General features: G+C 41.7%; 1 protein-coding gene across 3 annotated transcripts in view; it reads left to right on the forward strand.

The window, feature by feature from the left end:
- wipf1b (WAS/WASL interacting protein family, member 1b) overlaps window positions 1-24348 on the forward strand; it is a 70924-nt gene that overhangs the window by 23816 nt on the left and 22760 nt on the right. The gene's annotated exons all lie outside the window — the stretch shown is intronic.

The raw sequence follows: 24348 nt of genomic DNA on the forward strand, positions 1-24348 counted from the left end.
TACTAATATTAAACGTGTCATGCACAGGGTGGTGTTTGAACCCAAAAAGCAGGCAATCAGGCAAGCAGGTGAATTAATAAGGGATTTAATTCATGTATCTACTAAATAAACAGAAAACACTCCATATGGGAGACACAGGAAAACAAACAGAACGGGGAAAACTAAAACTGAAACTAAAGGCGATGGTTCTTGGCAGCGACGGGGGCTAAACTAAACAGGGAGAAAGGTGACTCACTGAGTGTCCGGGGAATCTGGAGACAAGGTGGGGGGCAGAGCTGAGTGAGCTGGTGGTGTGGACGAGGCGATGACCGAGGAGCAGACAGTCCAAGAGCAGACGGAGGAGGGGTGTAGAGCAGAGCAGGGGTGATGAGCAGGCGAGGAAATCCAGATAGTTCAGGGAGCTGTGTGTGTATGACTGAGAGCGGCTTGCATGTGGCGGTGTGCAGCGTGTAATGATCCAGCAGTGAGCTGTGAACAGAGCCAGGCTTTTAACTGTGGCTGATTACAGATCGAGAGCAGCTGTGCTAATTGCCAGTGCAGCGCAGGAGAGGGTGGGGCCATGACAGCACCCCTCCCTCAAGTTGCGCCTCCAGTCGCACACAAGGCTGGTCGGGGTACCGGTGGGGCGTCGTAAGAAAAGGCAGGGATCCGGCAGGAGGGACCGCTCCGGGAGGTGGCCCAAGGGATGGGTGGGCTGAGGTCGGGCAGGTTGAAGGGACTGCTCTGGAGGACGGCCTGGGGGCTGGACAGGCCGGGGCCGAACAGGCGGGAGGGACTGCTCCGGAGGATGGCCCAGGGGCTGGACAGGCTGAGGCTGGACAGGGAACTGATGGCCGGGCCGACGGAGATCTTAAGGAGGCCGGACTGGGAACCGGCAGCTGAGCCGACGGGGACCTTCTGGAGGCCGGGCTGGGAACCGGCAGCTGGACCGACGGGGATCCTCCAGAAGCTGGGCTGGGATCCGGCAGCTGGACCGACGGGGACCCTCTGGAGGCCGGGCTGGGAACCGGCAGCTGATCCGACGAGAATCTTCCAGGGGCCTGACTGGGAACCAGCAGTTGATCCGGCGAGAATCCTCCGGGGGCCGGACTGGGAACCAGCGGCTGATCCGACGGAGGATCTCCGGAAGCCGGACTGGGAACCGGCAGCTGATCCGACGGAGGACCTCCGGAAGCCGGACTGGGAACCGGCAGCTGATCCGACGGAGGACCTCCGGAGGCCGGACTGGGAACCGGCAGCGGTGGGACCCCTCCGGGGGCGACACGGGAGCTGGGGACCCCTCTGGGGGCAGAACTGAAGCCGGAGTCGGACACCCCTCCGGCGGTGATGCCGGAGCCGGGACTGGAGAGGGGGCCCCTCCGGGAGCAGAGCTGGAGCCGGGGGCCCCTCCGGGAGCGGAGCTGGAGCCGGGGGCCCCTCCGGGGGCGGAGATGGAGCCGGGGGCCCCTCCGGGGGCGGAGATGGAGCCGGGGGCCCCTCCGGGGGCAGAGCTGGAGCCGGGGGCCCCTCCGGGGGTAGAGCTGCTTAAGTCGTAATAAACTTGACGAAGCTTTTGTAGCAGATATTTCATTATATTGTGTTTTAATTTGAAGTAATGCTTGGTGAGTATCTTTAGAACATAACTGATAATATTCTTCTTCGAATTTCCTAATTTTTGTTTCTAATGATTTGTTTTCCGATAGGTTTCTTTGGCTTTAGAACTCGGAAAGTTAATTATTTGTCCCCGAATAAAAGCCTTAAATGCTTCCCATCTAATACTTCCTGAGGTTTCTATTGTATTTGTTTCAAAATAGTATTTACACACGTGGACAAAATTGTTGGTACCCCTCAGTTAAAGAAGGAAAAACCCACAATTCTCACTGAAATCACTTGAAACTCACAAAAGTAACAATAAATAAAAATGTATTGAAAATTAAATAATCAAAAACAGCCATTACTTTTGAATTGTTGATTAACATAATTATTTAAAAAAACAAACTAATGAAACAGGCCTGGACAAAAATGATGGTACCTCTATAAAAGATTGAAAACTATTTGACCAGAGTGACATGATTAACTCAGGTGTGTCATTTAATTGACATCACAGGTGTTTCCAAACTCATAATCAGTCAGTCTCCCTATTTAAAGGGAGACAAGTAGTCACCCTGCTGTTTGGTGAAAAGGTGTGTACCACACTGAACATGGACAACAGAAAGCGAAGGAGAGAATTGTCCCAGAACATCCGAAAAAAAATTATAGACAAACATCTTAAAGGTAAAGGCTATAAGACCATCTCTAAACAGCTTGAAGTTCCTGTGACAACAGTGGCTCATATTATTCAGAAGTTCAAGACCCATGGGACAGTAGCCAACCTCCCTGGACGTGGCCGCAAGAGGAAAATTGATGACAAATTGAAGAGACGGATCGTTGGAATTGTATCCAAAGAGCCCAGAGCAACCTCCAAAGAAATTAAAGGTGAACTCCAAGGCCAAGGTACATCAGTGTCAGATCGCACCATTCGTCGTTGTTTGAGCCAAAGTGGACTTCATGGGAGACGACCAAGGAGGACACCACTGCTGAAAAAAACTCCTAAAAAAGCCAGACTGGAATTTGCAAAAATGCATGTTGACAAGCCACAAAGCTTCTGGGAGAATGTCCTTTGGACAGATGAGACCAAACTGGAGCTTTTTGGTAAGGCACATCAACTCTATGTTCATAGACTCAAAAACCAAGCATACGAAGAAAAGAACACTGTCCCTACGGTGAAACATGGAGGAGGCTCAGTAATGTTTTGGGGCTGCTTTGCTGCATCTGGCACAGGGTGTCTTGAAAGTGTGCAAGGTACGATGAAATCTGAAGACTATCAAGGCATTCTGGAGAGAAATGTGCTGCCTAGTGTCAGAAAGCTTGGTCTCAGTCGCAGGTCATGGGTCTTCCAACAGGACAACGATCCAAAACATACAGCCAAAAACACCCAAGAATGGCTGAGAGAAAAGCGTTGGACTATTCTAAAGTGGCCTTCTATGAGCCCAGATCTGAATCCCATTGAACATATGTGGAAGGAGCTGAAACATGCCATTTGGAGAAGACACCCATCAAACCTGAGACAACTGGAGCTGTTTGCTCATGAGGAGTGGGCCAAAATACCTGTTGACAGCTGCAGAACGCTCATTGACAAATACAGAAATCGTTTAATTGCAGTGATTGCCTCAAAAGGTTGTGCAACAAAATATTAAGTTATGGGTACCATCATTTTTGTCCGGCCCTATTTCATTAGTTTGTTTTTTTAAATAATTATGTTAATCAACAATTCAAAAGTGATGGCTGATTTTGATTATTTAATTTTCAATAAATTTTTATTTATTGTTACTTTTGTGAGTTTCAAGTGATTTCAGTGAGAATTGTGGGTTTTTCCTTCTTTAACTGAGGGGTACCAACAATTTTGTCCACGTGTGTAATTTGTTCATCCAGGAAAGTAACAAAGCCAGTCTCTGCCATCTATTTAGTTTTAAATCTCCATTTGGGAAGATTATTAGTCAACCTGGGATCATAATAGACTGAAGAGGTTGGAGCGTGGTCTGACAGGAGAATGGCATCATAGGAAACATTCTTTATTTTACATCTTAGTAGTGCTGAAACCAGAAAGAAATCTATGCGGGAATATGACTGGTGTGTGCTGGAGTAACATGAGTATTTTTTCCCATTGGGATTATCGGCTCGCCAAACATCAACTAAATTCATTTCTTTCATGAAATTATAAATTACTTCTCTACTTCTCAAATGTGATTGGTTCATTCCTGTACTTTTGTCTTTACGTGGATCTAAAGTGCAATTAATGTCACCTGCCGTAATACAAGCACCGGGTAAAGACGCAATAGTAAGAAATAAGTTCTGGAAAAATTTGGGCTAATCTGTATTTGGAGCATAAATATTTATCAGAATTAATTGTTCCCTAGGAATTCTTTCCTGGATAATCAAGTATCGTCCTGCCTTGTCCTTGATAACATTGTGAATCTGTAGTGGAATAGAATCCATCATCCATCCATTCTCTATACACCGCTCTATCCTCACTAGGGCCCCGGGGCCTATCCCAGCTGACTCGGGCGAAGGCAGGGGACACCCTGGACAGGTCGCCAGTCCGTCGCAGGGCCACACACACAGACAATCAATCACACTCACACTCAGACCTACGGACAATTTAGAGTGATCAATTAACCTCAGCATATTTTTGGACTGTGGGAGGAAGCCGGAGTGCCCAGAGAAAACCCACGCATGCACAGGGAGAACATGCAAACTCCATGCAGAAAGATCCCAGGCCCACCCCGGGATTTGAACCGGGGATCTTCTTGCTGCAAGGCGAAAGTGCTAACCACTATACCACTGTGCAACCCTGGAATAGAATCATGAAACAAAATCATGACCCCCCTTGCCTGAGAGGTAAAGGGGGCTGATAGAACTTTACCTTTCCACCTCCTCATCACGTTAGGCTCATTTTCTTGTGTTAGATGGGTTTCCTGAAGGAATACTATATTAGACTGTAATGTTTTAATCGTGTTCATAACTTGTTTGATTTTTTTTGTTTGTTTGTTTTTTGTATCCCTCTGCAGTTCCAGGATGTAATTTTAACCTTTAGGTCAACAGACATATGGATAAATGATTTGGAATCCCCCCCCCTTATCGACTAGACTTCCAGAAAGCAAAGAGCTGGTTCACACAGTGTGAGGAACAGTATAACTATGCTGATGGAAAAATAAAATACAAAATAAGTCTAACTACTCTGCTACTGTAATACAGATAAATCTTTTAAAACAGCTCAACAAACGAAAAGCTCATCCATATTTTCTTAATTGAACAGTGCATATTAAATCAATGGATTGTTCCTTCTCCATAAACAGGAGTGAGAGAAATCAGAACTGTGCAACAGATTAACTTTCACTCTGTACTGTACTCCTGTCTCTAAAGCCTCAGGATATCAGACTAGTGATCCAACAGCAGTTTTAGATCACCTTTCCCGCGGTGTCATCTGATTATCCGACTGGATATTTTTAATGAATTTTTCGGCTTCATCGGTGGTGTTGAAGATGTGTGATTGTTCCTTGTAGGTCACTATGATCCGGGCTGGAGGGATGATGCCATACCGTAGACCCAGAGATTGGAGTTGTCGCCTTGCCTCCTCAAACTCTTTCACCTTCTTGTGCATCTCTGCTGTCATGTCTCGGTAAAATCTCACTGGCTGGTTCTTGTAGAGGATCTGTCGTTTCGCTCTCGCCGCTCTCATCACAGCTTCTCTGTCTCTGTAGTTCAGGAACTTCTTTATAAGGGGTCTAGTTGCGGGGTGAGTTTTCTGTTGTCTTTTTGGACCAACCCTGTGTGCTCTTTCCACCGTAATTTTCCCCCGGAGTGGAGCTAGCTCCAAGCACCTCTGGTATCCAGCTCTCCAGGAATCTACAGGTGTCTTCACCCTCGGCGCCCTCAGGTAAATTAACAAGCCGTACATTGGAGCGATGTGACCGAGCCTCCAGCGCCAGTACTTTCTACTTTATCGATCTGTATAACTTTGCTCTTGGACTCGATATTTGCGTATTTTTCCAAACTGCTACCTCAGTTGTGGTAGGCTTGTCCCAAAAATTACATCTTTTTTTGAAAGCTTTTTTCTGACCTTGATGGAGAACGTCATGAGCGACAAAGATGTGAAGCAGAATCCAACTAAACTATATAATGACGCAACTGTGAATGTAGTGCTTGGAAGGATTGGACGATATTATCGTTAGTTCTTTTCATAAAGGATATTCCACTGCATCCTACAATAAAGGAGATAAGAAGGGAAACACTGAAGCAGCTTTTTATTTGCAGTTGGGTACGTCAAGCAGCTCCCTCTGACACTAAGATACTTTCAGGTCATTTCATTATTTAGTGTCACAATTTTTGTAGTATTGGTAACACCTGTGGGACAATATTGTTCATGATATTTCTAAGTCCTTTCATTTAGTTAGGAACCTTTCTCAGCAAAAAAGATAATTTCATCAAAAACCTTTGATTTTTAACTTCAGTGGTTTTGTTTTTTTCTAGAACGATTAACCAAAATTACATTAAAATCGCGTCATTCTACATGTCTCGTTTAAAAATTCTTCAAAATTAAACTGCAGTAAACGGAGTCTGTTAAAAAATTAAAATTTTGCATTTCTCTGCACAATCATGAAGCCACTGATAACTCAGCTGTGACCAACAGCCACTTGACAAATACTCAGGGAGTTCTCGGTTGAACTGCAGGTAGTGTTTACACAGAGCAGAGAGGAAATTAAAAAAGTAACAAGCAGCACTGAACAGGTCCTCGCATCCTTGCTGGTCAATGAGTCCCAGCATGTCCACCAGGTGCCGCTGCGACCGAGGGTGTATGTTGGCCTATGGATATGGCGAGGGCCAGATTTTGATCAAACATTTAAAGTTTCAGCCAGATTGGAACATGTACAGGCTAGTTTTGCAGCACGTCCTGTCCATCGACCAGGTGGCGCTATGATTGTGACTGTATTTCAGCATATGGTTGTGATGAGGGCTGGACTCTGATCACATCTGTCAAGTTTCAGGGAGATTGGAGGATGTACAGTATAGTTATACAGCATTTCTTGTCCCTCCACCAGGTGGTGCTGCGACCGAGAGTGTATTTTGGCCGATGGATGTGATCAGGATTGGACTCTGATCATACATGTAAAGTCTGAGGCAGATTGGAGCATGCAAAGGATAGTTACACAGCAGTTGATGTTTCATGGCAAAGCATCAAAATTCTGAAGGCTGCCATGACATTTGGCTTCTGCGAAACATTTTGATTACTTAATTTGATGAGGAGTGACCATTTTCACTGTGAATCATCATCGACATCTTTAAGTTGATGTCACCATGTTTGATGTGAATCTGGCCAACAGGATAAGAGCAGTATATCAAAGTGTAAAAAAATTACATTTTCTGTTGCCAGCAGGTGGTGCTGCGTCTGTGAATGTATTTCATCATATGGATATGATCAGGGCAGAACTCTGATAATACATGTAAAGTTTCAGGCAGATTGGAGCATGTTCAGGGCATTTACACAGCACTTGATGTTTCATGGCGAAGGATCAAAATTCCAGAGGCCACCACAGCCATGCCTTTTGGCTTCTGCGAAACATTTTGATAACTTTTGCTCACTAAGGCCTGCTGAATGTACTGGCAGAATTTGAGATGAACTGGGGTTTCCTCCTAGGAGGAGTTCACTCTAGAAAAAAATAAAAAATGGACAAAATCTGATGTTCAGTGCAAAATAGCTCACTTTCTGTTGGGTTTAGAATATGGCTGTCACAGACTTTTTTGTTCAGCCTGATGTGCTGCATGTGTGTACCAAATTTGGTAGCATTAGGTGAAACGTGCTGCCCGTGGGGAGGTGCAGGGGGTGCTAGAGCTATTTTGCCACACACCTGCAAAATTCCTATAAAATATCAAATTTTTTGCCAGTCCAGATGTGTGTGCAAATTTTGACGTGTTCGAGTATGTTTAGGACCTCAAAAATGCGTTCCTTATGGTGGACGAAGAAAGTATAATAAGAGAAACCCCAAGGGTTTCAATAGGGTCTTCGTACCATTTGGTGCTCGGGCCCTAAATAGTAAAATGTCCAGATTATTTAGTGACAATATTGTAAATGATATTTCCAGGTCATTTCACTTAGGAACCTTTCTAAGCAAAAAAGACGATTTCATCGCAACTCTGAAAACAAAAACAAACTTTGGTTTTTCAACTTTGCAGGAGTTCTTTTTTTTTTTGTGGGGCGGCATGGCTCAGTGGGTAGAGTGGCCGTCTTGCACCCGAAGGGTTGCCGGTTCGATCCTGTTTTTGGCCCTCAGCAGATTAGAAATAAGAGCATGAAGGTGTTTCTGATGCATAAGCAAACACCTTTTTAAGAAATATCTCAACTTTTAACTGACAAATTCCAATCACACACAAGGTGAGCAGCAAGTCTGATGAGGTCGTGGAGTTTAGGAGGTTGGTTTTTTTTTGGTTGTTTTCAAGGGCATTTGTAAACTGAAACATATGTGAACCATATTCAGTGTTTGTGTGTTTCTTCAAAGGATGCATGGCCTTTAAACCCTCATATCTCCATCCCTCCTACTACCTCCGTCCATCACAGAAGCCTTTGTGAACTCTGCTAATATTAGTCTGTGAGTCAGGGATGGAGGCAGAAGTTGTGCAGTGCATTTTAAATTTTGACACTCGGACTTGTTTCCGGAAGTCTTTTCTTGCTCAGAGCTGCTTTGAATCTTGCACCAAATGAACCTCGACTTTAACTGCAGTTGGGTCAATTTTTTGCAGCATTTCTGGTCTATTTCAAGGTGGTTAAAATGCAGGGAGGGGTTTTTCTGCCACAGTCTCCAAAGTCTCCTCCCGCCTCCCTTAAAAAACTCCCATCTGCTGCTTTGCATTCAGTCATTTCGTCAGGAAATGAGTTGACATGTTGGCCCGCTGCATCCTGAGCAGATGCGTGAAAGCAGCCAGGTCATATTCTAACAAACTTTACCGCAGATTAATGTGCGACTCTCAGTATGATGACCAGCCACCCTTTAAAGTTCACCGTGAACCAGCAACATTTGTGTTAAAATGCGGGTTTTATGTGCAGTAAATTTGGATCTAAATCTTCTAAATGTGTCTCTACCTTTTGCAGAGATGTTCTGTTCTGTAATTTGTCATATTTTTTCTCTCAGCCAGGTTGTTTAGTTTGCCTAAACATGACTTCAAACAGCCTGTAGTTCAAGTTAAACAACCAAGTATTCCCTGCTTACTTTTCTTTGTATATTGTGTTCTTTGAGGGCATTGAGGAAGTAAATTGGACACATTAGGCTCTGCTGAAGTGTGATTTATCTTAATTCTAATAATAATAATACATTTTATTTATGAAATGTAGCATGTTTTTGCTGTTACTTTGTAAGTGCTGTGTTACTACTAATGTATTGGCTGGTGGAGTCAATCAGAAGATCTTAGTTCGGCTACTGGAGAGCAGTGCAGTAAATAAAGACAACCAAGAAAATTAAGTTGCGTGAAATTTTATTAAGGTGATTTGACAAAAAAAAAAATATTTACAAAGCATACAAATTTCAAACCGGCAAAATCATATCTGCACAATGAGAAACGGTTCATTCCAGTTCCAGGTTTTAAATAAAAACCAAGGTCCGGTACACCTGTCCCATACGAGCGGAGTAGTTATTAAGAAGAGTGTAGTTGGAGATAAAGCGCTGAATGTCCAGGAAGAGTTGAGTGAGTGGGGGAATATGGCTCGATTGAGGAGGTGAGAGAGTTTGAGACATAGAAATCATAGAAGCCTCGCGCCACTGTCCAGCATAGGCTGGCGATGCGTCACCGCCCGCCATCTTGGAACGGGAGCGCAGTTGTAAACAAACAACGTCTGGTACATGCGAGACCATTACACAGCCACAGTTTTCCGGTCATAACTTTCCTTGTAATGCATAGATTTCGACATGGTATGGCTCATTTGAAAGCTTACGAGGTCGTCTTTTGATTACACTCCCCAATAGATGGTGTCAATCAGCACAACAAGTTTTAGGGACCCTTTTCCTGTAACTGTTTGTTGTATTGACCTGTTGTGATGTCAGGTTTCTCTGATCACCATGATAAGCAGCTTCTAAGTTTTATTTATTTAGTCAACTGGTTATTCCTTTTTTGTGCCGCGTTTCCATATGGGATTAACATCTTTGAACAATTATCTTGAAATTATGTTGAAGTTTAATATTAAGTTAATAAAAATTTTGAGGGTTTTTCTCTTTTCTCATTTTCAGTGCTTTATGACTAAAGAATTTTCAAAGCTGGCACAAAGTTGGAACCATGCCTAAATTCTTCAATTTACTTGTGTTCCATGCGTGCATGAAAAAAATCTAGATATTCTGCCCTCCCTAACGTCTTGTCAAGTTGGCAGGTAGTTAACAGTCTTCATACAAAGACAACGCTTTGTGGGTTCAGGCCACGCTTTATTATCTCCACACGAATTACTGTAAAACTGAAAAGACAAGAAAAATACAATAAGTAACGACATAGACGAAAATACGCATATAAACAAAGTCCGCTAGCTTGATGCTAATTTCGATGGGAAAACACATTGGCATGCTAACGGTTAGCATTGCGGTCGCGGAAAATAGTACAAGATCAAACTCAACAGCATCGTACTTGCTCAATTCAATAACACAAACGGTAAGTCATTCAGTATTCACAGGCATATATTTTCCTCACTCTGAGAAAAAAGGGAACAACAATAACAGCACATAGCTGGCACAAAAGTTGGAACCATGCCTAAATTCTTCAATTCTCTGTGTGCACTTCTCCAAAGATATAGCCACATCAGGAAGTGACAGACTGACAACGTCTTGGTATCATACCATGGGTTTCTGCTACAATATCTGGTGAAATCTGTGAAAAATTCAATGGAAAGGACATACTCACTTGTGGAATGTGATTCCTTGTGCCCTTGTGTTCGGGTTGCGTTGTATTGTACAGCCCCAGGCTGCACAAGACTGTGGCATTTTGAGATTTGTTGTCAATCGGTGTGTGATAAACACGCTTATTGCTGGTTTGTTTACTCCTGCTCGCTCCCGTTCCAAGATGGCAGCGCACTGACGCATCGCTCATTGGCCAGCGAGGCATCTAGTTTCTATTTATATCTATGGTTTGAGGAAGGCTGCAGAAGCCTCCTACCAGACCATTAATGGTGGAATTGGGTCGAGTTGCTTCGGGCTTCCGTAGGCTCCTGGCCTTGTTCAAGCTCGCCATCTGTGGTTGGACCACATGGCAGCGTAAGGCAAAGCAGGGGCACCTGGCCTGTACGGACTAGAGTCCCTATATTAACCAGAGTAGCGACATGACGGGTCCAAAAAATTTTGATCACGTGATCTATGGGCGCCATTTTGTTTCCTATTCATGAACGCCGGGGTTTCCTGTTAACGTTGTTTACACCGCAGAGAGTAATTCTAGGCCTTTTTTCGCTTCCTAAATACCTGAAAAATGACGGGCTGTTGTGCCTTTGGGTGCACAAATCGATCGGAGAAGGGATTCCACATGTTGAGATTTCCCAGTCATAGTGAAAGAAGGAATCTGTGGGAAAATAAAGTCCAGAGAGTGGGATGGAAACCGACTTCATCATCGTTTTTGTGCCAGGTTAGTCCCATGTATGTACTTTCATGTTATGATGTATGGGTGAATGACAGAAAAGTTTGATGTGATTTTCGACAGTTGTGGTTATTTTGACTTTGACCATTTTCATGCATGGAGATGCATGAAATACGGGCCGCTGAAGTCTAACAGGGTGCAAACGTATTTTGCTAAACTGTCCGAAGCTGTAAACTTGATGATAGAAATATTTTACACCCATGGAAAGTTTAGATTCTCATGAATCCGCTGGTATAAACAACTTTCAGATGTGATTACCACAGCGGGTAATATAAACACATTTGTCCAACAAACAGCAAATAACGTAAACAGCGCAACTCGCCTTTGAAGTCTCATAACTAGTCACAGATATTCCACAAAAAACGGCCATAATCCAACCTTGGACATCCAGACAAAACAAGCCAGTAAAATATTTTGTCCAAAACATGTCTTGAAATCAGTAAGCAATCCACAAATAGCTAAGCGAGTACACACACAGTCACAGGTGCATTAGTGCGTGGCACAGTGAATGGAAACAAAATGGCGTCAAATCCCCAGTTGTCGCTACTGTGGTTAATATAGACCCTTAAATGACCCACGTCACGAATGACGTCACAGCTTTACCTGGAGGCAAAAGAGGAAGCCCGCGGCTTGACAGAAAGGCGAAAGACTGAGGGACAAGGCTCTATCAACTTTTCTAAAATGTCGTCCTGCTGTGTTTTTGGATGCCAGAATAGGAGGAATGACATTGGCGAACGCAAATTAAAGTTTTATAGGATTCCACCGAACACTCGTGCTCAGAGGGAACGAAGACAGTTGTGGTTAAATGCACCGAGGTGAAAAGAATGGACAGAGACGATCAGCTGCAGTCAATTCCAGCCATTTTCAGTACAAAAAAATTGCTAATATTCTATTTGTAAATAAAAAATATTCAATTCAATTCAATTCAGCTTTATTCCAGACACTGGGTCCAAATACACACACCATAAGAACAAGGACACAACAAGACACAGAAAAAAATACAATCAAAAACAATAACCCGTTAAATATGACGAGAAATACAGGTAATATTGGACGCGCATCGCAAGGTGCATTTCCTTGAAAACGACCGATTCGTGGATTATATACTGACTTCAAGACATGTTTTGGACAAAATAGTTTACTGGCTTGTGTTGTCTGGATGACCAAGGTTAGATTATGGCCGTTTTTGTGGAATATTTTCATCTGTGTGTAGTAATGAACCCGGAAATGTGAGTCGCGCTGTGTACGTTAAAGCCGTGTACAGAGAAAGGATGGATGGATATTCGTTGTTTGTCGGACAAATGTGTTTATATTACCCGCTGTGGTAATCACATCTGAAAGTGGTTTATACAGGCGGATTCATGAGAATCTAAGCTTTCCATTGGCGTATAGTGTTTGTATAATCGTGTTTGCAGCCTTCGGACATTCTTTAAATTCCTATGCAAATTAGTAAGTGTACCGCCGGTGGTACACTTAAGTTTAACGGGTTAAAAATGGTCGAGTTTGCAGCACAAACTATATACTCCCAGTCCTGCTTGACTTCTCGCTCCGCTTTTGCCTCCAGCATAAGCCCCGCCCACAAAAAATGTCACAATGTTTGTAAACAAATAAAGGGTCTATAGGGACTCTAGTACGGACCAAACCACAAAATCAAACAAAGCTAAGTGAAGCTAAAGCTAAGCTGACATTAGCATGCCATAATCTATCCAAATTTCCCAAAAAATGAATTCATAAGATGATCACCATTATTATCAACCATAGTTAGCATCTTAACCATAGCATGCTAAAGTTAGCATGATAGCATATGAACTAAAACTAAGGAAAATGAAAAATTCATATATAAAAATGTTCAATCAGCCACATGTTAGCATTAGCATTGAGGCTGATGGCTAATGCTAACATGAGCAATGACAAAACTCAAGACAAATTCAAACTCACCAGTTCAGATAGCAAGAGTGCACACAAAACAACAGAGGTCCCCAACGAGCATATGGTCTGGTTCTAAAGTTATAAAAATATTAAACTTCGTCACCAAGACATGATTAGTATTTTGCCAAACAATTTGTTTGAAGGATGGACCTGCAGCTGCTTCCTCCTTGCTTCTCTCCCAACAACCGAGGATGAGAGGAGCAAGGGGAGCTTCAATATGCTCTGGTGGCACAAGATTGGCTCCCATGGTCATGTGGGTGTGTCACATGACCTGGTGAGTTCAGGGTCTCAAAAAGTGTGGGGAACACAAAAGTTTAAGGAAAATAGTGTGATTTTTACCCCTGTAACAAAAGCACTTTACAAGTAACATTACAGTTACAAGTGACATTTAAACGAAGATCTTTAGTTATAAAAATAAACATTTACTCAACTACAATACTTCATGGCCCAGTCCAATTCCTGGAAGTTGCTCCAATCTATCACCGCTATAATTTTCTTGCTGCTGTTTTCATTACTGCAAAGAGATTTTTTTAATGTAATCTACAGTCCTTGACACACATTTTAATATGATTAGGGCCAGTGTTATATTTGTTATGGGTGTGCAATGGATTGCTACGGTCTTCATGATATAAATTTCATCTACCCAAGCCCACAAGAATCTGAAAGGGCGCTTCGTTGACGTCTTCGTTTACTCCAAAATTTGGACCTGCAAGGCACCTACATTAAACATACCGTAGGTGCACATGCTCTGCAGTAGCTTTACTTAATTTCATTTATTTGTTTAGTTTTTTGCAGGGACACTGCACAATTAAAAATTAATGCACCAGAGTTTGTTTATTACTTGTTTGTAAAATCAGTTAAAGAAACACTTTAGGGCCACTGAGCCTGCTTTTAGCCTTTCTATTTTACAAGTCATTGCCTAATTTGTTTTGTAATATTGTGTGATTTGCTGTAGTCTGTTGTTGTTGTTCGTCTTGTTTGTATGATGCCTCAGAATCAGTTCTCAACTAACTTACCTGGTTAAATAAAAATTACAGAAATAAAAGAGATAGCAGTTAGCTAGCAAGCTAGCAGCTAATCTGCATTTGTTGTCCCTGGGCAGGTACAGAAACAGAAAACAGCTACAGAACATAAAACAATACAAACCTTAAACATCCATCAGTGTGAGATACTAAATTAAATCTGTAAATTAAAAGGAAGATGATAATTGGTGGTGAATATTTTTTGGAGGCTTCAGCTAAACCTTGATGCTGCTTTAAAACACTGCAAATGAAGTGGATCAACAGGTTTGATGCCAATTTGTGACCAGGTTGTTTTGCAGTATGATGGCTGGGGAAAAAGCAGAGTTTGTACAAAGAGCTTTGTAGGGACAAGTAATGTAGTTTCCATTTGTACAATTTTTGAACTACAGTTCAAAAATGTGGGAACACTTAGAAATGTCCTTATTTTTGAAAAAAAATTTTTTTTAGTGAAGATAACATTAAATGAATCAGAAATATAGCCTAGACATTGCTAATGTGGTAAATGACTATTCTAGTTGGAAATATTTCATGAAATATCTACATAGAAGTACAGATGCTCATTTCCAGCAACCATCACTCTTGTGTTCTAATGGTGCATTGTGTAAGCTAATCGGATAGGCTAATTGATGATTAGGAAACCCTTGTGCAATTATGTTAGCAGATGAATAAAAATGTGAGTTTTCATGGAAAACATGAACTTGCCTTGGTAACCCAAAATTTTTGACTGGTAGTATGTATAGATATCAAACTTGTGTGCATGTATGAACCAGAGTCCAGACTGGAAACTTGTATATTCATGTTTCCACGTCCTAATGTGCAGATTGACTTGGAAAGCAGATGTGCACGTGGTTCTGTTCTCGCTGCTTTAATCTGCTGCACAGATGTCGTTTTGGTCTTCCTTCTTATGGAACACAGAAAAACACACCAGCATTTTTTACAGGACACAGCAAGCTGCTTACAGACTGAATCAGAACACTGATCTATTCATGGCGTCAGTGAATATTTCTGAAGTGTGTCGAGCACATTAGTCGGATGTAGCACAGGATTTTTGGAGAATTTAGGACTTCTAGCTGTGCTTGTGCTATGTCAGTGGAAAATATTTTGTATATGACAGCACCTCTGAAGTCTGCCGTTTTTCCTTCTTGTGTAATTTATGGCTTTATAACTGTGTCATGCAATGCAATAGGCATTTCAGTTTTCTCTCTGCTTCCAGTCATGGTTATTCTGTTTCTATAGAGATGCAGGACATTATATTGCTGTTAAAAAATTAGCCCACAGTGAGTAAAAATGCACAGAAACTGCTTGAGTTCAGAGGATTAAGGTAATTTGATATAATTAATGTCGACTGCTGAATTTGATTTGGTGAAAATGGCAATCATTTTAGTTTTTAATTTTTGCCCTTCAAACTCAGTCTTTTGTGTCTCTTTACTTGAACAGTAACTTTAAATGTGGTATTTTGTAACCAGGTAGAGGTTAAAAAATAGATTGTGGCTGTTCTCTCCTGTATTTTAAGATCAGTACGACTGGTTTGTAACACTGATTGTTCCACATACATGAAGCTACAGCTCAAATGTCAGGTCCTAGGATCATGACATCCAAATGCACCAGTGAGTGCATGTTAAATTAATTAATAGTATTAAATGCTGATCTCAAAACTGTCAGAAATCAGATGTACCCTATAGCCAATCATTTCTTTATCTATTTTGAAATCTACACTCTTTTGCCTTGACCTCTTTTGTTCTAGTTTAGATTCTTCACTGAGTGAAATATGACCACAGAATGTGTGAAGTTTCCATGAACTCCAGCTTCCTCTTAAGTGCTGTGTCTTAAATAATATGCTTTAGACATCATATGTATTTAGTCTCCATTAGAAGTGCTGCGGATTCCTGCTGTGATACCAAGCCATGTGTTCTGTACATGCTGTACATGTTTGGCTCTTGGTCAGCGTTTAAGCTTATTTTAGAATTTTTTTTCCATCCTTGTCCATATTGGGAAATTAGTGACGGTCTCACAAAAGATAAAAATAAGCTGCTTATCTCTAACAAGCTACATATGAACAATCATTTTGAACATTCTGTGTTAGTTTTAGGTGTTTACATTGTTAATGTTTGCAATATTTGCAACCCATACATTCACAGTTCCTCTTTTAAGTTGTTATGACAAAGCAGGAACTTCACTTTATACCAGATCAGTGTCAAAATCTAAACATCAGTTTACAGTGTGAGATAGTAAGGGGGGCATTAGATGATCAGGAGAGTTCAGAGAGGAAAGCTGGTGGTGGAGAATCTCAAGACGGCAAGAAAAGAGGAAGGAGAGGCACTAAACAAATGTAATGTGAGAGCTACTGCTAAATAAGAAGGAGGTGGATGTCAGGACGTCGCAGCGATGTGGAGGTATCATGATCATCCTGGCAGCCGGATGGTTGCGGTCCTGGCGGTGCGTGGTGATTTCCTGTTTGTCAGCAGCATGCAGGAAGTGAGAGGCCTCTAGAGGACTGTCGAACTGTTTGACTTACAATGAAGAGAGTTGTCGAGCTGTGAGAGAGTATTTATGTGAGCTGAAGCAGGTTGATTTCTGTGTGAACCTGATTATAGACCTGCACTTCTTTTCTGGTAGTCTAACAGCATCTAAACACGTCTTCTACATGCCTGAATGGTCGCTTTGATGTAGAAGTTGTGCTGCCAGGTTAGAAACTTCCTCTTTCAACACTGCTCCAGTCCGACCTGCGCCTTCATATTAACGGACAGACATGTCTAATAGATGGATTTGCGAACAATTCAGCACTGATATTCATCCAAAAACACCACAGAGAGAGTTTTTCCTTTGAGTTTATTAAATATCAGACAGCAACAGAATTCACATGAATGTCCCCACATATGGAACAGTAGTGGTATCTTAATTAATTATTTAGTCATTAAGTACCCTGATATGGATACAGGATTAGTCGAGGTCATGATCTAACATCAAGTCACACTGAACTGACACACAGTTGCTGTTTAGTTTGTTGCTTTCAGCTGTGTAGGACAATTTCCTCTGCATTTATTAATTACCCGAAGCATCAAAAAGCAGAATCAACATCTCCAAAGCGAGAATGTTGCACACATTGGACACAACAACACCGCTAACTTCCTTAATTATTTAGAATTGCAAATTGTCCTCAGCATGGAGACACTATCAGTCTGGGTCAGAATTTAACAGAAAGTCAAACTGTGAATTTTTCTTTGCATCATATAAATGAGCTGTCACACAGAGTTGCAGTCCATTTTGTTGCTTCAAGCTGTTTAGGAGTCTTTCTTCTGCGTTTTCTTAATTACCTGAAACATCAGACAGCAGCAGAATCAACATGAGCGTCTCCAAAGCGAAAGTGTTGCACACATTGCTCACAATAGTATGGCTAAATTTAGTAATTATTTGTATTTACAAATGACCCTGACATGGAGACATGATTAGTTTGGATGAGGATCTAACAGTGGGTCAAACTGTGTACTTTTCTTTTTATCAGACAAATGAACTGTCACACAGAGTTGTAATTTAGTTTGTTGCTTCCAGCTGTTTAGGACTATTTCCTTTGCATTTATTAAATACCTGAGGTATCAGACAGCAGCAGAATCAACATGAGCATCTCCAAAGCGAAGAAGTTGTGCACATTACACACAACAACACAGCTAACTTTATTAATTACTTGTAATTATAAATTACCCCAACATGGAGACAGGATTAGTCCTGTTCAGAACAAAAAGTCTAACAGAAAGTCACACTTCATACGTTTTGTCGCATCAGACAAATGAGTTGTTATACAGTCCCAGTTTAGCTTGTTGCTTCCAGGTGTTTAGGACTATTTCCTCTGAGTTTATTAAATACCTGCAGCATCAGACATCAGTATAAGAATCTATGAGCTTCTCTACACATGAGAGCTGCATATATTTACACAACAACAGAACAACAGTGCTGCTAACTTCATAAATAACTTGTAATTGTAAATTATCCCCAACATGGAGACAGGATATAAAAGCGAGTCACACTGTGTGGTTTTTTTTTCCCACAACAGACAATTGAACTGTGATACAGAGTCACAGCTTAGTTTGTTGCCTCCAGATGTTTATGAGTATTTCCTCTGAGTTTATGAAATACAGCATCAGGATCCATATGAGAGTCTGTAAAGCAAGATTACTGCATTTACTCACATGGAATAACTTCATTCTCAGGACGCTAGAAAGCAAATCTCGTTCCGAAATCGCGCAATAGCTCGCGCCAACACCGGTGTTTTGCTGCGAGCTATCGCGTGATTTCACGAGCTATCGCGCAATTTCGGAACGAGATTTGCTTTCTAGCGTCCTGAGATTTGGATACAGACCACAACAAATAGCGATCGCCAAGTAATGTGGACGTTTTCGTTCACTTCTCATCTCTCGTATGTTGTGGGACACTCGTTGAGACTATTCGAGCCGGTCAGTGTGGGAAAAAAAAGCACGTTAGACTTTGACGCGGGGGGGCAAGTTGCCCCATACTTTTCGCTAGCTGAGCTGCTAAGCTACCTGCCTGGCTAAATACTGGAGCTATGTCGAAAATTCATTTCTCCATCACTCACATGTATGAAATGACAAATGAAAACAGACCCCAGGTTGAAAAAAACCGAAGTTCCCCTTTAATGACTTATTCACGTAATGGAAATTCAGTATCTGTCCTTCACAACATATTACACTCCATCATTGAGTGATGGTGAAAAATTACCTTCTGTCCGTGTGAAATAAACCATATTTTAGCATCATATTTTAGGGAACTAAACAGTGAAGTTCCTCTTAAATGAAGCATTTACAGCACATCTGTTATTGCTCAGTATCAGCTAATTTGTCTTTATCGCCCACTATTCCTCACATATTCTGAGTATTTAAATCTTTTACTTTCAGTTCCTCCATGAGTTCTCTACCTGGTAAACACATCTTGCAAGAATAAAATAATCTGGATGGAATTTGGGAGAGGTTCTCTATTTTTTTTTTTGCCAAATACTTGAAAATGTCCCGCTAAAGATGATGTAAATGGAAGAGCGGTTGCCAATTTTATCAGTTACTGCAGTTTTCCAATTCAGAACCACATTTATGAGGAAAAAAGACCCAAAATAAAACCACAATCTGAACTGATGGGAAGACGAGGACTTCGGTTATTAAGTTACTGAAACCTGAAGTTGTGTCTGTCTGACTGCTGATAGCAATTTGCTGTTTCTGGAGTTTTGATTTGCTGTGCTAGATGAAACCAGGGAGGAGCTGAGGTGTGGGGAACAAGAAAGACTGAAATCACTGTTAAACTGTCTCTGTTCATTGTCTAAAGTGGTGCATTTTTAGAAAATCCTCCATTGGGCTGGTGTATAAACCAGTAGTAACTTTGTAATGCATTAAATTTCCTTCTAAATGGGCTGAAAATGTTATTAAAACTATAACTGTGTGTTATTTTGATGATGCAACCATCAGTATGTGTGTTGCACTCTAAGGGATTGGAAATAATTTTTAACTGATTTACATTGGTAAAAAGAGAAAAGCACTCAGAGAACGCAGTACTCCTCCAAGGCTGCTCGTTCCCCCATCTGACGTTGTCAGAAATGCAGCATATTTATGTAGAAATCCAGCATTTTTTATTAGTTATTGATCAGAAATTGTGGCAACATAGAATGTGTCCATTTAATATGGATCTCCCCACAAACAAAATGACCGTGCACTGAGCACAGGCGTGTATTTTGTATGTGTACGTTATGTACGGATACCAAATTGCATGACCTAAATATGTAGTGGGTGGTGGGAATTAATAGGACTCCGAAACACTCCCCCAATTTAATCAACTGTTCATTGTACAATTTCTGATGGATAAGTCCTGATAAGTCCACAGCGGTAGATTAGTAGTAGAATCGTAATCACGTGATTGTCCGCAGGCAGTTCACTTGATGTCATAGTTACAGTGACGCCGTGCTACTATCTGGCAATGATACAAAAATCTTTAACAGATCCGTGGATCTAGACTAGCCTACATCCTGCTAAACCACATCACGACCAAAATAAAATCACTTAGTCCTTGTGTCATTTCTGACCTTCCCTAAAAATTTCATCCAAATCCATTAGTCTGTTTTTGAGTAACGTTGTGCACAGACAGAATAACAGACGGACAAATGTACGCCGATCGTCACATAACGTCACATAAGTAATAAGACTATTTAAAACTGTAGAAATAACCAACAGTAGTTCTAAAAATATAACCATATTTTAGCATAAGTATTGTCCAGCAGTTTTTCAGTTTGGAGACTTTTGCATTTCTGAAGTCAACAAATTCTGCACAGAAATTATTGAATAGCTGCATGAGAAACTATGTTTTGAAACCTTTTTTAGCTTCATATTTTTATTAGTTTGAATACAGAATATTGTCCTTTTTTTGTTTGTTTTAATTAGCAGCTAAAAAACTAAACCTCTTCATGGTCCCTCGTTGTTTGTATGCATATTTTCTGTAGATTTTCGAACTTGTCGCCAAAACACATTTAAGGAAATGAAAGTAACTATTCTAACCACGACTTCTTCGGCGCTAAAAGCAAACAGTAAAAAGTTCAGGGATTCCCAGAAACTACAGCATGTTTCAGATAGTTAATAATAATTATATTTGGTCGGGATGATAACTTACAACTTTTATTTATTTTTTGCTGCTTAATGCCAAAAGAAAACTCTCATGGTTTTGATTTTCCAAGAGATTTAATTTGCAAATCTGATTTATAGAAGAACATTTTCTTGCTCCAAAACTACAAACGTGTCATTAGCTCTTAAAATGATGTAAAATTAAATGGCTCAATCAGGAATAGTGGAATTTGATTTAATCATCCTCTCCATGTGTTAATGTTTAGGCCAGGGCTACTTGCTCATAGGCCACATCGAAAAATATCTCTGTTTACGTGGGCCTCAACCTAAAATTACTAATTTAATATGACTGAATTAAAAGACTTTTAAATAATCAGGGTAATATTCAATAACAAAATATTTTAAATGCACTACAAAACTAAAATAATTTCTTTAGGCTTTTATAAAAGTAAAATAAGATTTTGTTGAAAATATATTTTACTTGGCCTTATAGATCTATTTGTGGCAGCCCTGGATGCACAAACAGAAGAAGAGGTCAAAACTAAAACAATTACACTCAGGAAATCAGGGCATTGTATCACATTTCTTTGCATAGAAAAGCAAAGTCAAATTCACGTAGGTTTCAAAATAAGAAAAAAAAAACTTTCTAAAGTGTCTTAGAGATAAATTGAAAAAAGGACTTCCAGTGCATGCTTGCTTGACAGGCTGAACTCCAGCATGTCTGTAAATACAGTAAAAAAGAATAATAAAAATCAAGTTACCTTTATTCTTGTTTTCGCAGTTATTATGCTTAATCGTAAAAGACAAAAACAAGTAAATCAGTTTTAGTTACCTAATGTGAGACTTAACTCTGCATCTTCACCACTAATCACCTCAGTTCTGGCTGGTATGTAGATGTTGCTGCGCGCAGACAGTCACAGAGGTGCTTGTCACTGAGAGAGGTGTGCTGCTTTGACTTGATTACTCCCATCGTCGAAAAACCACTTTCATACACATCCAAAACACATCAAGATCTTCTTTGCACACAAGGGCGATGGTGCTGTAAGTAGTGGGTACGGATTACATCCAGAAAGTGACCATGGATTCATCCAAATGCTTCTGCTTTAAAGCATGATTGCTCCTTAATTCAATCACCTGTCCCTCAAAATTTTCCTTTGAAACACCAAACCTCTCACAGTGCTGTGAAATATCCCTCACGTCAGCGTTACATGGATTTTCCACCATTTTAGTCATTGGCATGATCGCCCGTAGGTCATTAAAACGACTGGAAAACTCACTGGCAAGTTCACCCAAATACTGAACACAGATAGCAGGTTCAAATGAGATGCTGTGCAACTGACTGATCTGTGAACATAGGTTTGGGAAAAGTGTGAAATCATTGTCACCAAGCTGGTCTTGATAAAGAGACAGTTTCTCCATGAATGCAGAAACATCATTCACCAAGTCAGGTAGCAATTTGTTGTTTCCCTGGAACTTCAAATTTAGGGAGTTCAAGTGCTTGGTTGTATCAGCCAGAAAAGCTGCTTCCAATGCAAACTTCTCATGGTTGACATAATACAGTTCGACATGCTTTCTCTGTGCAATGAAGGCTCTAATTACCGGCAGTAAATCCACAAACTTCTCCAATGCAATACCTCTGCTCAGCCATCGCACTTCGGCGTGCAGCCTCAGGTCTTGATATTGTGTCATATTCTTTGACCAAGGTGCAGAAGTGTCTGTGTTTAAGAGTGTGGCCTCTAATGAAGTTAACAACTTTCACCACCTTACCCATCGTTGTTTTCAGTTGACCAGCTTTGAGTTTGCAGCAGAGCTGTTCTTGGTGAACAATGGTAGACAAAAAGTCAGGAAATGCGTCTTCTTTTTTTATTAATGCAACAAGCCCTCTTTCTTTTCTAACCATTGACGGTTCACCGTCAGTGGTAATTGACACCAATTTCCCCAAATCAATCTCTCTCCCTGGTCCCCAGAAAAAGTCCATGAGTGCCAAACACTTGTTTGACCAGTCAGTGGCAAAAGAGCAAGCATTTCCTCCATGAATGTGTCACCATAAAAAAAACAAAGCCCATATCACAACTTACTGCTCAATCAGTAATAAAATTCAACAAAAATAGCTTTTTAAAAACATATTTCATATTTAAAAGTATTCTATACATTTTGTATCGTATTATTGTGACATTCAGCTACACCTAGTTCAGAAAATATCACTTGTTGACTTCTGGGTTCAGAAAATATCACTTCTCGACTTCTGCATTTGTCACAGCTCTAGGAGGTTGGACCCGAGCAGAGAACCACACTACCAAGGTGGGGTGAAAGGAAAATGAGTTTTATTGCTGGTGAATGAGTAGTGGAGGGGGTGAGAGGAGCCGGAGTATGTGAGGGAGGGTGAGGGCAAAGTGAGTCCAGGTTGGGGGTTCCGGAGCCAGGGATCGGTGGTCGCCATCGGTTCTGGAGGGACCGGAGTGCGGCGGGTGGTGGTGGACGGATCCCTGCCAGCCAGAGGCAGGTGGGGAACGGAGAGCCGGTGGGGAGGCAGACGCAGGAGGAGTGGGGGACGTAGACGCTGACGATCCGGGGTCCCGAGGTGGAGGATGGCCCAGGAGGCAGCTGACGACTCCACAGCCTCGAGAGGGACACAGAGGAGGGAAGCCGGAAGTGGGAGAGGAACCGGTGGGGAGCCAGAGGAGGGACGGAGCCGGGGAGTGGCAGGTAGATCCGGTGAACGCAGGTGGGGAGCCAGGTGGGGATCAGGAGGGGGTACTTGGTACCGGAGGGATCCAGGAGGGGAGCCGAGCCGAGTAGGGGAATCCAGGAGGGGGGAACTTGGCACCAGAGGGGTCCAGGAGAGGAGCCGACCCGAGTAGGGGGATCCAGGAGGGGAAAACTTGGTGCCGAAGAGGTCCAGGAGGGGAGTCAGGGAGACACGGAGGGAGGGATCCCAGACACCTGGATCTGAATGAGGCAGAAGAGACAAAACGTTAAACAGAGTTTCACAAGCAGGAAGATCCAGAGAGGCTAGAGCGTGACTGACTCGTAAGTCGAGTACAACAATCTGGCAGGCTATGGAGGGATGAGCCGGTTCTTATTGCTGAGGAGTAATCATGATGACAAGGTGCAGCTGTCTGGGTCCCGTGGGGATGGCTAATTACCTGAGTGGAGGCAGCCATGAGACTGAGTCTGACTGGGAAGGGAAAACAGAGGCAGAGGGAGAGAGGAGAGACAGAGGGAGAATAAAAGGGGGAGACAGATAGGAAAAGGGTATTTTGGATGCCAGGTGGGGAGGACGGGGGTGAGGAGGGAGCCCTGACAGCATTATGATTATTTTTGTTAGTTTGAGCCTAAAAATGGAACTTTGCACGATGGAGTCAAAATTTTTCATATTTCAATTCACTCGTAACCAGAGACTATTTGATCTACTTCTTCAATATTACAGATTCTGAATGAATGACATGATGAGAAATAAGAGTGAAAATCTCAGGCTTTTATCTTTAATATTTCCTGAAATGTTGTCGTTCAAACAGCCTCAAATTTCACATGCTGAAAGGGGTTCAAAAAAGCATTTTATCTAAGAAAGTATTTGACATCAGATATCTTCATGAGTATTCCCATTTTATGCTATA

Source organism: Acanthochromis polyacanthus, chromosome 15 (genome assembly GCF_021347895.1).
Source record: "Acanthochromis polyacanthus isolate Apoly-LR-REF ecotype Palm Island chromosome 15, KAUST_Apoly_ChrSc, whole genome shotgun sequence".
Taxonomy (NCBI): Eukaryota; Metazoa; Chordata; class Actinopteri; family Pomacentridae; genus Acanthochromis; species Acanthochromis polyacanthus.